Here is an 18083-nt window from a genome sequence, read left to right as displayed (position 1 = left end):
TAGAGGAACTTTAAAAGCTTAAGTGGACAGGCTTTTTTACATTCTTTATTTTAGTGACATTGATTGCATTTCCGCTATCCCTGAACCTGATTTAGCTTTGAGCCTTTCTGCAGATGTCTTCAATACTATCGTGGATAATCATGCTTCCTTAAAACAAAATAAGGGTTTAAAGGTAGATCGAATGCCTGGTACACTCCAGAATTGTCAGAAGTCACTCGTCAAAGAGATGATGCTTGGGTCAAGTCCAGAAACACAGGCTTAGGCCCGGACTGGCAAGCTTTTAAGCAACTGAAGAATCACTGTGTAAGACAAATCAGAAAGTAATCAGATTTAGCCTATATAACTGCTCTGCGAACCCGGAAACATTTTTGAAAACTATCAAATTGAATTGAACACCATGGGAGACAGAGAGCTGGTTTCAAGTGCAGGGTGCAGCAGGAGTTTATTGTAAAGGACCACAGGAGGAGGCAGGTAGCTGGGTCCAGGGGCAGGCAGAAGGTCATATACAGGGGGTCCAAAAGGGCAACGGTACAGGCAGGGAAAAGGCTAGTAACGTCATCCGGGAGATCAGGCAATAGGTAGACAACAGGACATCCGATGGGCTAAAATACAGGCGGGGAATACGCAAAAGACGTCGTTAGTGAGGCAGGCAAAAACCATTATACACGGGAGGAGTAAATTACAGGACAACCAGTGCTCTGAGAGACATGTGTCACAAAACAAACAATGCTTCACAGTGATGGGGTGCAAAGAACTGAACTAAATAGTGTGTGATAATGACATACAGGTGTGTGAATCACCATTTTATTTCAGTGGGCTATCTTTTTGAAATAACTTCTAAGCCTATTCACAGTGATATTGGGCTGGATGCTGATAGGGGAAACTTGCTGAATTATCAGAAATTATAGTCAAAGCTTTTCTTTTAGGCTATTTACAGAAAAATAAGTCCTGGATGCTTTGTTAGCAATAGACAACAAGAAATCCACAGGGGCCAACCAACTGGATCCCGGTCTGCTTAAGTGTGCAGCGCCCATCATTGTTGGCTCAATAAGCTACAGTTTGTATTTAACATTATCAGGAAATATTCAAAAAAGTATGGAAATCAGCTAATGGGCTGTCACTCCATAAGGGCGAGGATAGTAGTGATCTTAATAATTATCAACCCATTTCAAGGCTTCCTTGTCAAGCAAGGATTTTAGAATCTTTGTTAAATGTACAATTTTGTTCTTTTTTATCAGAGAAATGTATTTTGAATGTAAACCAAGGAGTGTTTAGGCCTGGGCATAGCACTATTACAGCAATCACTTTAGTTGTTAAAGATCTTGTCAATGCTTTAGACACTAAAATGAAATGTGCTGCTTTGTTTGTGGACCTGTCAAAAGCTTTTGAAAAGGTTGATCATGATATTTTATTGAATAAGTTGTCCTCGATAGGCCTGAGCTCCGACACCTGTTCATGGTTTCATGATCATCTTAGTGACAGAACTCAGGCCATCGTGATTGATGGGGTTAAGTCTGAATTTCTTGAAGTACATAAAGGTGTACCACAGGGGTCAATTTTGGGACCAGTTCTCTTGACTATTTATATAAACACCATTGGTCAATCTGTTAGACTGTAAACTTCATCTATATGCAAATTATAGTATTAGGGATGCTATTGCCCCGACTGTTGATCTGGCTGTGTAAAAACTACAGTCATATTTTATAGCCATGCAGGAATCGCTTGCTGATTTTAAAACGTGTGCTTAATATAGGCAAAACGAAATACATGTTATTTTCAAACTCTCGTAAGAATGTTTCAGATGAACTACATGTTCACTCATTAGATGGTTCTCCAATCGAACGTGTTCCCACATAAAATACTTAGGCATTTTGATTGATATGGATTTGACATTTAAAAAACATATAGAGGAGCTGGTTAAGAAGCTAAGTTAAATTAGCTTTTTCTACAGAAACAGATGGCGCCTTTCTCTAGGCAGTAGGGCGCAGATTATTCAGTCAACCTTTTTATTTCTTCTTGATTATGGTGATATTATTCATCAAAGTGCAGCTGCTCCTACTCTTAAACCTTTGGATGCCATCTACCATAGTGCAGTTTTGATACTCATCACTGTATCCTGTATCAAAAGGTTGGCTAGACTTCGCTAAAGACTTGTAGATCTCTACATTACTCCCTTTTTGTTTACAAGGCCCTAATTCATAAACTTCCATGTTATCTAACTTTGATGTTGAAGTATAGACACCTGACTTGCCTAACCCGTTCACAGGATTAGCTACCTCTAGAGGTTCCTAGGGTCTACTCCTAGGGTAAATCTGCTTTTAGTTTTAATGCGTTGTATTGCTGAAACAAAATTCTAAATACATTTAAGATTAATGTTCTGGTGCTGTTCGTGCAATTTCAAATATTGATTTCAAAGAAACTTCTGGTTTAACAGTACATTACTGTAAAGAAGTGCTTTCTTTACAGCAATGTACTGTTAAACCAAAGTTTATTTGGAATTTACAGTAACATACTGTACCTTTATTTTACAGTAACTTACAGTTAACTGGTTGCTAGTAAGTTACCGCAAAAACAAGTTACGTTTTTTTACTATGTCATTTAATTCCACCACACAGAATACAGAATGTCAGGTAGCCTAGTGGTTAGAGTGTTGGGCCAGTAAACTAAAGGTTGCGGGATTGAATCCTTGAGCTGACAAGGTGAAAATCTGTTCCCCGGGCGCCAAAGATGTGGATGTCGATTAAGGAAGCCCTCGCACCCCTCTGATTCAGAGGGTTAAATGCGGAAGACACATTTTAGTTGTACAACTGACTTTTTAGAGCCAAAAACATTGGTCATTAGTGGGTGCATGGTATTGTTGTTTCTGTCTCATTAACATATTTTGAAGCGTGCCTTGTAAGAGGCTACATTTGTTGCACCTGTGAGTGAGAGTTTAACTGATATGTGATAGTAGTGCTCCAACAATTACATGTGTAAAGAGGACAGATTGGAGTGGCAGCAAGACTGACGGACTGTATGAATAGACTGACATATTTTTCTGATTATTTTTTGATTGATTGCTTGATTGCTTTTGTTTTTGTTTGATTGGATGACTATTTGGTTTTCCTAATTTGAATTGATTGATTACTTATTGTTTGAATTGTTTATTATTTGGAATTTTTAATTATGGATAGAATTTAATTGTTTAACATTTTCAACTGTAATGATTTTAGGAAAAAACAAATGAATTGACCTTTAAATGGTTGAGTATTTGCCATGTCCTTGGTCTGTTTGGCACAGTAGTCACTGTATACAGTGCATTCGGAAAGTATTCAGACCCCTTCCCTTTTTCCACATTCTGTTATGTTACAGCTTTTATTTTTTATTTTTTATTATTATTATTTTTTTTTTTTTTTGGGGGGTGGATCAGCTTAATATTGCGGAAAGAATGTTGTTTCCAATGTAATTGTCTGCATCATTTCCAATCCCCCATATTTTTTTGGGTAAATATATATATCCATTCACGTATGCATACATATACACATATATACATACACATACCTACATAGACATACATACTTTTTTTTAAAGAGTATACCTTTATTATTATTCCCTGCAAACCCTACCACCGATCCCCCAATTGGAGTAAACTGATAAACATTTCTGTTTTTACCTTCAATTTATACATCTTATACACATTTACAGACACAGTCTACTTTATAATAGTTCTCTCTTGTTTGTTCTTAGTCCTTCCTCTATTTCTGTTGTCCATCCAGTTTGATTTCCACTTGTAACTGTGCTATTTCACAATAGCTCCGCACCTATACACATTTCACAGATCCCGTATGCCCTACATTGTTTATCTTGTTATTAGTCCCACCCTTCAGCTCCACTCAACCTTTCCCATCTATCTTCCAACATCATCCATTTCGGATTTTTATTTGCCATATATTTTTCAGCTGTGCTGTGATGCTTCACAAAAGATTTGAATCTTCCTATTCTCATAGCTTCCACGGATTGTAAATTAAAAATAAACATTTTTGCTAAAATAATTATTATATTATTGATTGATTGACTATGGCTTTTCAAATCCCCCAGTATTGCTATCTGTAGCGTTAGTTCTACGCAAATGTTGCAATTCTTCAACCATTCCTGGACCTGTGACCAAAAACGAGCTACATGCGGACAATACCAAAATAAATGGTCTAATGACTCTGCCTCCTCACAGCAGAATCTACAGAGCTGAGAAGATTGTATCCCCCATATATATAACATTCTATTAGTTGCAAGAATTTTGTACAATAATTTAAATTGAAAAATTCAAAGTTTTGAATCCGGCGTTGTTTTGCGTATCAATTCATAAACCATGTGCCATGGAATGGGTACATCGAAAATCTCTTCCCAACTATTTTGCAATTTATATGGCACAGCTGTAAGTTTTTTGGTCCTTAAATGAAATTGGTATATGTTTTTATTTATCACACTTTTCTTTAACCATTTATGTTCTTTAATATAAGGCCGACATACAAGTTCCTTACTTTTATCCCCTTCCACCTGCCTCTTCCATTTTTGTGGTAATGCTGCAATTAATTGGTTGTAATTTTGGGTAGAGCAGACATTTCCATATGTCTGTGTTAGCTGCATGTGTGACATTACTCCACCAGTCCTATTTATGATATCATTCACAAAAATTATACCTTTTTTTAAAATTTCTTCGATAAATACAGTTTTTTTTATCAATTACTATATTTGAATTTAACCACAAGATTTGTTGTACTATTTGTTCCGTCCTTTCAGGTGGATTAAACTGAAATTGCAACCAACTTTCTAAGGCTTGTTTAAAAAATAAAGATATTTTGGAGATTATTTCCTTTTCAAGCAACCGAAAGTGAGCAGGTGTAATCTGAATAAAGGGAAAAAGGCCCTTCTTGAACATAGGATGAGACATTCGTACCAATCTACTAGAGAACCAGTTTGGATTTAAGTATAACTTTTGTATGACTGATGCCTTTAGTGAGAGGTCTAATGCTTTAATATTTAATAATTTCTGCCCTCCGAATTCATATTCGTTATATAAATAGGCCCTTTTAATTTTATCTGGCTTGCCGTTCCAAATAAAATTGAATATTTTTTGTTCATATAATTTAAAAAGCAGGTCACTAGGTGTAGGCAAAACCATAAGCAAATAGGTAAACTGTGATATGATTAAAGAGTTAATCAGGGTGATTTTCCCACAAATAGACAGGTATTTTCCTTTCCATGGTAGCAAGATCTTATCTATTTTTGCTAACTTTCTATAAAAATTTATTGGAGTGAGATCATTTCTTTCTTTTGGGATTTGTATACCGAGTATGTCCACATCACCGTCAGACCATTTAATTGGTAAACTACATGGCAATGTAAAATGTGTATTTTTTAGTGATCCAATACGTAATATGGTACATTTATCATAATTTGGTTTTAATCCAGAGAGGATAGCAAATGTATCTAGATCCTCTAAGAGGCCGTGGAGAGATTCTAGTTGTGGTTTTAAAAGAAAACATGAATCATCAGCGTACAATGACACCTTAGTTTTTAGGCCCTGGATTTCTAATCCCTTAATATTAATGTTTGATCTAATTTTAACAGCTAACATTTCGATGGCAATAATAAATAGATATGCCGATAGTGGACAACCTTGTTTTACTCCTCTAGATAGTTTAAAACTTTCTGAGATGTAGCCATTATTTACTATTTTACACCTAGGGTTACTATACATAATTTTTACCCATTTTATAAGAGATTCCCCAAAATTGAAATATTCTAGGCATTTATATATAAACTCCAGTCGTACTTTATCAAAAGCCTTTTCAAAATCAGCTATGAAAACCAGGCCTGGTGTCCCCGATATTTCATAGTGTTCTATTGTTTCCAGTACTTGCCTTATATTATCTCCAATGTATCGTCCATGTAAAAAACCTGTCTGATTAGGATGAATAATATCTGACAAGACTTTTTTTATTCTATGCGCCAAGCATTTTGCTAGGATTTTTGCATCACAACACTGAAGTGTAAGAGGTCTCCAATTTTTTAAATGGACTGGATCTTTATATATACCACTTGGGTCCTGTTTCAGTAATAATGATATCACACCTTCTTGTTGCGTGTCTGATAATCTATCATTTATATAGGAGTGGTTAAAACAAGCTAATAGTGGTCCTTTGAGTATATAAAAAAACTGGTATGCCATCCAGTCCACTGGTATGCCATCCAGTCCTGGAGTTTTCCCATCCTTAAAGGCCCCAATTGCATCAAGTAGTTCCTCCTCTGTAATTAGGCCTTCACATGAGTCTTTCTGTACAGATGTTAATTTTACATTATTATTAGGGAAAAAATCCATACAATTAGTTTCAGTTAGTGGAGATGGAGGAGCCTGAAACGAAAATATATTCTTAAAGTACTTTACTTCCTCTTTCAAAATATCATTTGGTGAATCATGCGTGACTCCATCATTTGTAACAAGTTTTAATACGTTTTTTTTGGTAGCATTTCTATATTGAAGATTGAAAAAGAATTTGGTGCATTTTTCCCCATATTCCATCCAGTTAGCTTTATTTTTGTAATATATTACACTGGATCTTTCTTGAATAAGTTCCTCCATTTCTTTTTGTTTTTCCTCTAACTTATTCTGTGCCTCTATGGTACCGTTTTTATTGTTATCTAACTGTACTGTTAGTCCTTCAATTTCCTTTGTTAATATGGACTCTTTTGATCGAAATTGCTTTTGTTTTATAGATGAGTACTGAATTGCATGGCCTCTAAAGGCACACTTAAAAGTGTCCCATACAATATGGGGATCTGCTGTACCTATGTTATGTCTAAAAAAGTCAGTTATAAATTCTTCTGTCCTAGTTCTAAACAATTTATCATCTAGTAGGCTTTGATTAAATTTCCAATATCCTCGCCCACGTGGAAATTCTGTAAGAGTAATATATATGCCAATTATGTGATGGTCCGACCGCATTCTGTCCCCTATCAAACACTTTTTAACTTTTGGTGCCAGAGAGAATGATATAAGAAAGTAGTCAAGGCGACTAGCTTGATTAAGCCTCCGCCATGTATATCTCACTAGGTCAGGGTATTTAAGTCTCCATATATCCACTAATTCCAATATATCCATGACATTCCTGATTTCCTTAAGTGCCTGAGGGTGATAGTTTGTAGTGTGATTTCCTTTCCGGTCCATAGAGGTATTTAAGACCGTATTAAAATCTCCCACTATAATAATAGAGTCTAGTGTTGCTTGTAGAGTTGATACATTCTTATATATATTGTCAAAGAAGCTTGGATCATCATTATTCGGACCGTATAGGTTAATAAGCCATATATGTTTATTGTCCAATAACATATATATATTTTTTTTTCAATTTAAAGTTTTATTAAGTTTTCAAACAACCAACCAAACACATTCCACATTCACAGATGTGACAGACTTAAAAAAACAACTAATAATAATAATAATAATAATAAAAATAAAAATAAATGTTATATATATATATATACATATATACATACCTACATATACATACATACACACATACACACAAATAATAATTATAACAAAATTTAAAATGTAGAACTTGCAGCAGCACTATCAAGGTTCTTATTTGCTATTTCCAGCCTTAGCTGAGATGACGAGCCAATGATTAGTTTTTAGATTTTACAGCACCTTACACAACACGCATCTGCTCACCTCCCCGATCCCCCCATTCACTCTGTCCAATTTGAGATATAGTGGAGTAGTGGAGACCAGAGTCTATCAAACTTGGGCTGTCTCTTGTGGAGGTCATAAGTGAGCTTTTCAAGAGGGAGAAAGTCAACAATCTGGTCAATCCACATTTTAAATGTAGGAGAGGTACTAGAGGCCCACAATAGAAGGATACATTTCTTAGCAAAGTATGTAATGGTCATGAGCAAATTTTCTCTGTCAGGATCAAGAACAAAGTCCTGCTGGGCATTAAGAAGATAGAGACACGGGGTCATATCAAACTGTACATCTAGTATTTTCTGTGCAGCAGTATGTATAGATTGCCAAAATCTGGCAATCTCTCTACAGCTCCAAAATACATGCATATAGGTTCCACTTTCAGAGGTACATCTTTTACAGTTAGGAGAAATGTCTGTTTTCATTTTATGGAGTCTCAAGGGAGTGTAATAAAATTTGTACAAAAATTTGTAATTCGATTCTTTCATTTTTACATTAGTAGAGGAGCAGTATACCCTGTCGCAAACCTCCGCCCATAACTCATCACTGATAGTCAGACCAAGGTCCTTTTCCCAGATTATTTTCAAAGGAGTAAAGGAGGAGCCTCCTTTCTCAGAAAGGAGTCTATAGATATAGGATATTTTGCCTTTAATGGATTGTGCTGTGACAAGAAGGGTTTCAACTTCGTTCAACTGAGTTCTAAACCTCCTCTTGGAAGTAAATGAGGAGATGACATGTCTAATTTGAAGATATTTTTTAAAAAAATGGGATCTTGGCACATTGAATTCACTGCAGAGCTCTTGAAAGGATTTCAGTGTAGTGGTCTTCTGATGAAATAGGTCTGAAAAGGTCCTGATTCCTAGAGTATGCCAAAGATTAAAGTTGGCATCCCTCAGGGCTTTTGGCAAGTCTGGGTTGCCTACTATAGGCGAGTGAGAGCATATTTGGGAGGAGATGCCCAGGTATTTCTTACAGTCCCTCCACGCTAGTAGGGTGCTGTAAATCACAAATGTTTTGGCTATGTTGCCCACTTCACTAAAGTTATTAATGAATATAGTTGAGCTTAGTGGCAATGAACCACAGGATTGGGCTTCTATCTGGATCCACGTTGACTCTTGTCTGTTTGTGATCCATGTTAGCATGTTGCGGATTTGGGCGGACCAGTAGTACAATTGAAGGGAGGGAAGGGCAAGACCGCCCTTAGATTCAGGTTTCGATAGAGTGGAGAGCTTGATCCTAGGTTTTTTATTGCCCCATATAAATTTGGTGATGCTTTGGTTAATTGTTTTGAAAAAGGAAGCTGGGAGATAGCATGGGAGCATCTGAAATAAATAGTTCAGTCTAGGGAGGATGTTCATACGGATTACATTAATTCTTCCTACTAAGCTAATTGGGAGGGAGATCCAGGTTTGGAGGTTGTTTTTGATTCGATCCAGGAGTGGAAGATAATTCTCCTTGAAAAGCCTATTCAGATCTGGTGTTATGAATATCCCAAGGTATTGAAACCCCTGTGTCTTCCATTGGAATGGGCATAGTGTCTTCATAGAACTGGTGAGTGTAATATTGAGAGGGCAGACAGTGGATTTGTTAAAATTTATCTTATAACCTGAAAACGTGCCATACTGAGCAATTGTGTCTAAAATGGGAGGAAGGGATTTCTCAGGGTTGGATATGTAGAGCAAGACATCATCCGCGTAAAGCGAAATCTTGTGCTGCAGGCCGCATGCAGGAACACCTGTAATACTTGAATTGCTCCTTATCAACTCTGCCAGAGGCTCCGCCCCCAACAAGTAGAGCAGGGGGGATAGCGAGCACCCTTGTCTTGTGCCCCGTCCCAAAGAGAATCTGTCAGAGTTCAGTCCGTTAGTAGTCACCATGGCATTTGGATGAGAGTATAGTGATTTGATCCATTTAATAAAGTTTGGGCCCATATTGAACTTTTCTAAGACTGAGAACAAAAAGCTCCACTCCATCCTGTCGAACGCCTTCTCAGCATCCAGTGAAGCCAGCAGGACAGGGGTCTTCTGTGCGTTTACTTGATCAATAATATCAAAAAGACGGCGAATGTTATCAGAAGAGTATCTGTCTCTAATAAATCCAGTTTGGTCCGCTTTTATTATTTTGGGAAGAAGAGTGTTTAGTCTTTTGGCCAGCAATTTGGTAATTATTTTGTAGTCGAAATCCAACAAGCTTATGGGCCGGAAGGAGGAGCAGGATAGGGGGTCCTTGTCTTTTTTGAGCAACACTGTAATGCGAGCTGTGCGCATTGAGTCTGGGAGAACTCCGTTTTTGCAAAAATCCTCCAGCATTGGCATGAAAATAGGGCTAAGCTGGGGCCAAAAAGCTTTGTAGAACTCTCTGGGGAATCCATCTGGGCCTGGGGACTTGTTAGGTGGCATGGAGGTAATTGCCTCCAGGATCTCCTCAGGAGTGAAGGGGGAGTTGAGATCTTCTTGGTCAGTCTCTGATAGTTTAGGTAGCGAGATTCCCTCTAGGAAGGAGTGGAGTTCTGCTTCTGTGTGTTTTCTCTCAGAGGTATATAGTTTGCAGTAAAAATCATGAAAAGTTAAATTGATATTTTTTGGGTCATATGTGACCTCGTCCTCTGCTGTTCGGATAGCCATAATTGTACGCTCTGACTGCTCTTTTTTTAATTGATAAGCAAGCAATCTACTAGGCCTATTGCTATACTCATGGTATTTCTGTTTAGTAAAGAAAACTTTTTTTTTAATCTCCCGAGTATAGTCCAAATTCAGTTTGGCTTTGGCTGCTTTAAGTTGACTCCAGGAGGTGCTGTCTGTGGATTGTTTATGTACTTTTTCACAGCGTTCCAGCTCCCTCTCCAGATCTAGCCTGTGTGCTTCCATTGCTTTTTTCTTAGAGGAAGCATATGCAATTAGATGACCTCTTAGTGTGGCTTTAGCAGCGTCCCACATTGTGGCCGGAGAAACAGGAGAATCTTTGTTGTCTTGTGTGTAGTTGTCTATCCATGTAGTTACCAATGTATGGAATGCTTCGTTTGATAGCATGGAGGTGTTGAATTTCCAGCTCTTTGACCTCGGGATGTTTTTGCAGAGGTCAAAGCGGAGGTGGACAAAGGCGTGATCCGAAAGCGCTATGGGTCCGATTCTACACGTGGCTGAATTTATGAAACTCTTTGGGATAAAAATGTAATCTATACGGGAGTAGGTGTTATGGACATTAGAGTAGTATGTATAGTCCATAGATGAGCTATTAGTCTCTCTCCAGATATCTATCAGTCCCATCTCTTTAGTAAGAGAGTTCAACATCTTTGCAGATCTAGGATTTGTGGTGGGGACTTGAGATGATTTGTCTAGGGTTGGGTTCAGGGTACAATTAAAATCTCCGGCCAACACTCCAAAGGAAACACAATGCTCATTGAACAGGGTTATCATTTTCGACATAAAAGCAGGAGTATCTGTGTTAGGGGCGTATATGTTTAAGAGAGTAATTGGTTGCCCATACAGTGACCCAGTTATCAAAATAAATCTCCCCTCCGGATCAGATATGTTTTTGTCAATTATGAATGGAACATTCTTATGGATAAGTATGGCTGTGCCTCTACTGTTGGATTTGAAAGATGAGAAATACACCTGTCCCACCCAAGCTCTGCGGAGTTTGGCATGTTCAGCATCACAGAGGTGTGTCTCTTGCAATAGCGCGATGTCTGCTTTTTCCTTTTTTAGAGCACATAGTATCTTTTTCCGTTTTATTGCATGACCTAGACCATGGCAGTTCCATGTCAATAGATTTAAGGTACTAGTCATCGTCATCGAACAGTAATCGAACTTTAGTGCAAGTCATCTCTGGGTAAAGGTGGATAGTAGTTACAGCTGCGTTCACATAAAAGGAAAATAAATGGTTTACATAAAATAACAGTCTCTGAACACCCCAGCCGAGTTCCCAAACAACTCGACATATCCCGTTGGATCTATTACCTCCCCGCTCAGTCACAATTCTGTGTTCCCACAACAACAACAAAAAAACCGGGAACAGTTAGCAACGCACAACGTCTCCCCCTCCCCACCAAAGAAATGCCTCATCCTCTCCGCCCCGCATTGGGTAAATGACAACGTAGCCCCCGTCCAGACCACATTAAAAATGGGAGAAAATAAAATCAATAGCCCAGCCTACATATAGTAGGCCTAGGTTATAATATGGAGCCTATCCCTCTCAGCTAAAGGAACATAAATATAGATTAGACGGCTATAATGACATTTAGCAGGGCGGGTGGGTCTTTGGATATCGGCTATATGTTGTCTTACCTCCTTTAGTAATAATAGTAATCGCATTTAGTCATTGGTCCATTTCTCATTGACCGGGGTTGTCTTTCAAAAAACGTTTTGCCTCTTCGGGAGTTTTGAAGTGTCGCAGGGCTCCTTGGTAAAGAATCCTGAGCTCGTTTGGGTATTTGAATCCCCTAAAGATGCCTCGGTCAATGGAGCATTTCTTCACCTCGTCAAACTCTCGGCGCTTTCGGCGTATTCCAGCTGACAGGTCCTGGAGCAAGATGAGTTTGGCGTTTCCCACTGTAATGGTGTTGGTTTTCGCCGCCTGTAGGACTCGTTCCTTGTCGGTGAATCTCAAGAAACGTATGGTGATTGGGCGCGGTGGTTGTCTGGCTGCTGGTGGGGGCCTCAGTGCTCGGTGAGCTCTCTCGAGTTCTATGGGTCTGTCGGTGGACAGGTGGAGCCACTCGGGAAGTTTGTCTTGCAGGTAGCGGATCAGTGGCATGTTTCCCTCTTCTTTTTCGCCCAGATTTAATAGAACACAATTATTCCTTCGCCCCCTGTTTTCCAGGTCCTCTGTTTTCTCTTCCAGCTGCTCTATTTTTTTTTTAGCATATGCTATTGTTTCCATGGCGTCTGTCAATAAGTTTTCCGTGGATAGGATTCGCCTCTCTGCCTCGTCCAGGCGCCCCGCGTTTATGGTTATCTTGTTGTTTATGTCAGGCAAAGCATTTTCCAGGATTGTCACCTTGCCCCCTATCGCACTGAGCTGAGCGTTAATGGCATCTAGTTTAGTGTTGAGTTCTGTACGTTGGGATCTCAGCTCAGAAAAGATGTCTTCGACAGAGTGCGAGGTTGGCCTTCGTTGGGCCTCGGGGGGGGAACGGGTCCTCTTGCTCCTGGCTAATGGCGCTAGCTTTTTCTGAAGCTAGCTGCTTCTTGGAGGCTTTTTCCGTCGCTAGTGCTCGAGTCCGGGTAAAAATGTCACCTGTAGTGTCGCCTTTTGTAGCCGCCATGACTTTTTGACTAAAGCTAAATGAGTTTAAACTTGAAGTGGAGGTAAGATTAGGAATTGGAAACTACTTGTGCGGAGCTCCTAGTTCATGCGGCCATCTCGTTCAGGGGTCACGTGATCCCTCCCCAATAACATATTTAAAATAATCCATCTACCTTGAGGATCTGTTTGGACAAGTTGCACATTTGGATCAAAGTTAATATTAATTAAAACCATCACCCCTTTTGAATTTCTTTGCCCATGGGAGAAATATATTTCGCCCCCCCAAAAAAAGCCGATACCGATTAAATCGGCCGATTTTTATTTATTTATTTGTAATAATGACAATTACAACAATACTGAATGAACACTTATTTTAACTTAATATAATACATCAATAATATCAATTTAGCCTCAAATAAATAATGAAACATGTTCAATTTGGTTTAAATAATGCAAAAACAAAGTGTTGGAGAAGAAAGTAAAAGTGCAATATGTGCCATGTAAAAAAGCTAACGTTTAAGTTCCTTGCTCAGAACATGAGAACATATGAAAGCTGGTGGTTCCTTTTAACATGAGTCTTCAATATTCCCAGGTAAGAACTTTTAGGTTGTAGTTATTATAGGACTATTTCTCTCTATACCATTTGTATTTCATATAACTTTGACTATTGGATGTTCTTATAGGCACTTTAGTATTGCCAGTGTAACAGTATAGCTTCCGTCCCTCTCCTCGCCCCAACCTGGGCTCGAACCAGGAACACATCGACAACAGCCACCCTCGAAGCATCGTTACCCATCGCTCCACAAAAGCTTGCAGAGCAAGGGGAACAACTACTTCAAGGTCTCAGAGTGAGTTACGTCACCGATTGAAACGCTATTAGCGCGCACCCCACTAACTAGCTAGCCATTTCACATTGGTTACACCAGCCTAATCTCGGGAGTTGATAGGCTTGAAGTCATAAACAGCTCAATGCTTGAAGCACAGGGAAGAGCTGCTGGCAAACGCACAAAAGTGCTGTTTGAATGAATGCTTACGAGCCTGCTGCTGCCTACCCCTGCTCAGTTAGACTGCTCTATCAAATATCAAATCATAGACTTAACTACAGTATAACATAATAACACACAGAAATACGAGCCTTATGTCATTAATATGGTCAAATCCGGAAACTATCATTTCGAGAACAAAACATTTATTCTTTCAGTGAAATACGGAACCGTTACGTATTTTATTTAACGGGTGGCATCCATAAGTCTAAATATTGCTGTTACATTGCACAACCTTCAATGTTATGTCATAATTACGTAAAATTCTGGCAAATTAGATTGCAACGAGCCAGGCGGCACAAACTGTTGCATATACCCTGACTCTGCATGCAATTAACGCAAGAGAAGTGACACAATTTCCCTAGTTTAATATTGCCTGCTAACCTGGATTTCTTTTAACTAAATATGCAGGTTTAAAAAAATATACCTCTGTGTAATGATTTTAAGAAAGGCATTGATGTTTATGGTTAGGTACATTCGTGCAACGATTGTGCTTTTTTCGCAAATGCGCTTTTGTTAAATCATCCCCCGTTTGGCGAAGTTGGTCTTCACACAGTTCGCAACGAGCCGGCGGCCCAAACTGCTGCATATACCCTGACTCTGTAGCACAGAACGCAAGAGAAGTGACACAATTTCCCTAGTTAAAAGAAAATCATGTTAGCAGGAAATATTAACTAAATATGCAGGTTTAAAAATATATACTTGTTTATTGATTTTAAGAAAGGCGTTGATGTTTATGGTTAGGTACACATTGGTGCAACGACAGTGCTTTTTTTGCGAATGCGCTTGTTAAATAACCGTTTGGCAAAGTAGGCTATGATTCAATGATAAATTAACAGGCTCTGCATCGATTATATGCAACGCAGGACAAGCTAGATAAACTAGTAATATCATCAATCATGTGTAGTTAACTAGTGATTATGTTAAGATTGATTGTTTTTTATAAGATACGTTTAATGCTAGCTAGCACCTTACCGTGGCTCTTTGCTGCACTCGCATAACAGGTAGTCAGCCTGCCACGCAGTCTCCTCGTGGAGTGCAATGTAATCGGCCATGATCGGTTTCCAAAAATGCAGATTACCGATTGTTATGAAAATTTGAAATCGGCCATTCCGATTAACTAACCTGTACCACTGCAAATTGACTCGGTACCCCCTGTATATAGCCTAGTTATTGTTATGTACATTTCTTGTTTACTTTTTGATTGATTAGATTTTTTTACTTTAGTTTATTTAGTCAATATTTTATTAACTCTATTTCTTGAACTGTTTTGTTTGTTAAGGGCTTGTAAAAAAGTTTTAACAGTAAGGTCTACCTACACCTGTTGTATTCGGCACATGTGACAAATAAAATTAGATTTGATTTGATTATTAGTCAAGGAATGAAATACATGCTGTACATTTAAAACACCACACATAGCCTACATATCAGTATGTACACACAATATCTAGGTCTAATATATAATTCAGTGCAAATTACATAACAATATATATTAAATGGCTGTGTCTCTTCACAGTCCCCTTTGTGCAGTAAGGTGTTATTTTATCTATTTTTTATTACTGGTTTTATTGCTAGCTTGAGTTACCTGGAGTGGCAGAGTTCCATGTAGTAATGCATATATTTAATACTGTGCGCTTCCTAGTCTCTGGACCTGGGGACTGTGAAGAAACCTCTGGTTGCATGTCTTGTGTTGTACCGATGAGTGTCTGAACTGTGTGTCAACAGCTTGAACAGACAGTTCCGTACCTTCATCATATCAATACCTCGCACAAAGACCAATAGTGATGCAATCAATCTCTCCTCAACTTTGAGCCAGGAGAGACTGACATGCATGTTACTGACACTCCCTCCGTGTACGTCTAAGTGTGATATGTGCTGCTTTGTTTAGGACCAACTGCAATTTACTTATGTCTTTTGCCGCACATGACCACACAGCTGGGCAGTAATCCAGGTGCAACAAAACTAGGGCCTTTAGGACCTGTCTGGTCGACTGAGGTGTCAAGAAGGCAGAGCAACACCCTATCATGGACAGACCTCTTCCCATTTTTGCAACCATTGAGTCTATATGTATAATGCTGTATTGTTTAATGCAATACTGTTTTTCTTACTGTAAATGTTTTTACAGCATCCCTGCTGTAAAGTAAAATCACATTATTTAGCTGGCAACTCTGCTGCCAGTACAATGCTGTAAATTTACAGGGGAAAGTTTTACAGTGTAGCTTCGCCAACACTGGGTTTGGTTTACTTCCCTAGCACTACACAGCTGATTCAAATAACCAACCCATCATCAAGCAAAATGTGCACCCAGGTGGGGCCCCAGGACCGTGTTTGGGAAACCCTGCATTACAGGACTGCTCTGAATGCTTGCTCTCATTAGAAAATGGGTCAAATTAGTAATTAATACAGAAACACACAGCCAGGCTATAAGAATGGGAGGATAGTGGATGAAGGGAAAAGAGGAAGAGGGGAAGAGAGGAAGGGAGGGTTGAGAGGGGGTTGAAGCTTTCCTCTCCCTGCTAGTTAATAACCAGTGACAATCTAAATAGCCGCCTGCACAGGAACTCTATATAAATCACTATGGAATCATTACATGCATAATGCACAGGACCATGAAACAAGACCAGGGACGATCATTTTCAGGGGAAACTGTAGTCAGAAGGTTACTATCTTGGTTTCATTAAAATAATTTCTCAATTTCAAGACAATTAAAAAGAGTCATTTCAGTAGGCTAAAACATAATGCTGTGAATGGAAGGAGAATGGAAGGAAATGGTTCCAAGGCCACCTGCAACTGCCAGCCATTCATTTGGATTCCCGCACATTCAACTTATCTGTTCGGTTGCAAAAATTCACACCTTACGGAAAGTGAAATTATTTAGAATTTGCAATATTATAACGACCGACCGTGAATAAACTCGCAGCATTTCCTCACCTGTGTTCTCAACGGCGATAAAGCTGTCAGTTGTGGGTTGATCTTCTGAATGGTGTCCTCCCGCCTATGTACCGGTGTTTCGTTCCCTGGCCGGGGTTTGTAGGTTTGGGTGTTTGAGCGGGGCGGAGGAGGTAGCGAGGAGGTGATGTATATCATATAGATCTACTCTACACGGCGACTCTCTTTGGTTACTGACGCCCTCACGCCATCCACGAATACGCAATTGGGAGCCCGCACGCGCAAGGGTGGTCCTCCAACATTTAATATCGTGCACCAGCAGCGCTCAATAGCCAGGGAATTGAGCTGTAGTCAGTGCTTTTTTGAGCTCTTAGCATGATTTTTTTCCACACTTTTTGCTATGTAAAAATTCAAAGAAAAGTGATCAAAATTCATTCGAATTGCCTCTTCGTTAATTCTCCTGCCCCCACAAAAAAACGTAATGTGAAAAAGTTGCTTTTCAGCCCGGGCCTAATATTCTAAGTGTTGATTCGGGGTGGGCTGGGCCGGATTTATGATTTGCGCAACATTGTAACCTACGTTTGAGACCAACGGGTGGCGGTGGCTGTGTGAGAAGCGTGCCAGTATCTCTCACATAACTAGAATGAGATTAACTTCATATGATCTCTCACCCTCTCTGCTCTGATAGACATGAGCCTGCAACTCTCATCTCTCCAGCGTTGCACTTCATCATGTGTTTCCTTATAGAATCGCGCGAAGGGCTCTGAAGGAACTGCAGCACCCCTGATGAATGTATATGCATTTGCCAAAGTTATATAATTACCACTGTCTGTTCAGAAACAAATGAAATAATTCAGAATAGCCTACTACACCATGGGAAGGCCTATCATTTAGCCACAGAGGATCTATAGCTTCTTCTTTTTTTAAATAGCCTAGCTGTGGATTGTAGCCAAATAACAAGGCCTGCAGTCGGGAACGCGAGGCAAATCTGTCAGCGAAAAAACAGCATTTAGACAAAACAGGCCTTTAGCCATTTTTCAAATACAATCGAGGGAAAACACAGGTTGGAAAGCAAATGGCTCCTGCTGAAAAGAGAAGACTATGCTGTAGGTTACCAAAATATTTGATCAACTTCCAAATATTGTGTTATAAAGTAAAACAAAAGAGAGGTAAGCTTTTTG

General features: G+C 39.1%; 1 protein-coding gene across 1 annotated transcript in view; it reads right to left on the bottom strand.

Moving 5' to 3' along the window:
* Positions 1 to 17281, bottom strand: part of LOC139546568 (5-hydroxytryptamine receptor 1F-like) — a 41643-nt gene extending 24362 nt beyond the window's left edge. Inside the window, exon 1 of the mRNA XM_071355105.1 lies at positions 16945 to 17281. The gene's annotated coding sequence lies outside the window, so the exon portion shown is untranslated. The remainder of the gene's footprint in view (positions 1 to 16944) is intronic.
* Positions 17282 to 18083: the final 802 nt, after the last annotated feature.

Source organism: Salvelinus alpinus, chromosome 20, assembly GCF_045679555.1.
Source record: "Salvelinus alpinus chromosome 20, SLU_Salpinus.1, whole genome shotgun sequence".
Classification (NCBI taxonomy): domain Eukaryota; kingdom Metazoa; phylum Chordata; class Actinopteri; order Salmoniformes; family Salmonidae; genus Salvelinus; species Salvelinus alpinus.
Note: the sequence above shows the minus strand (reverse complement) of the source record. Positions and strands in the feature narration are given on the sequence as shown.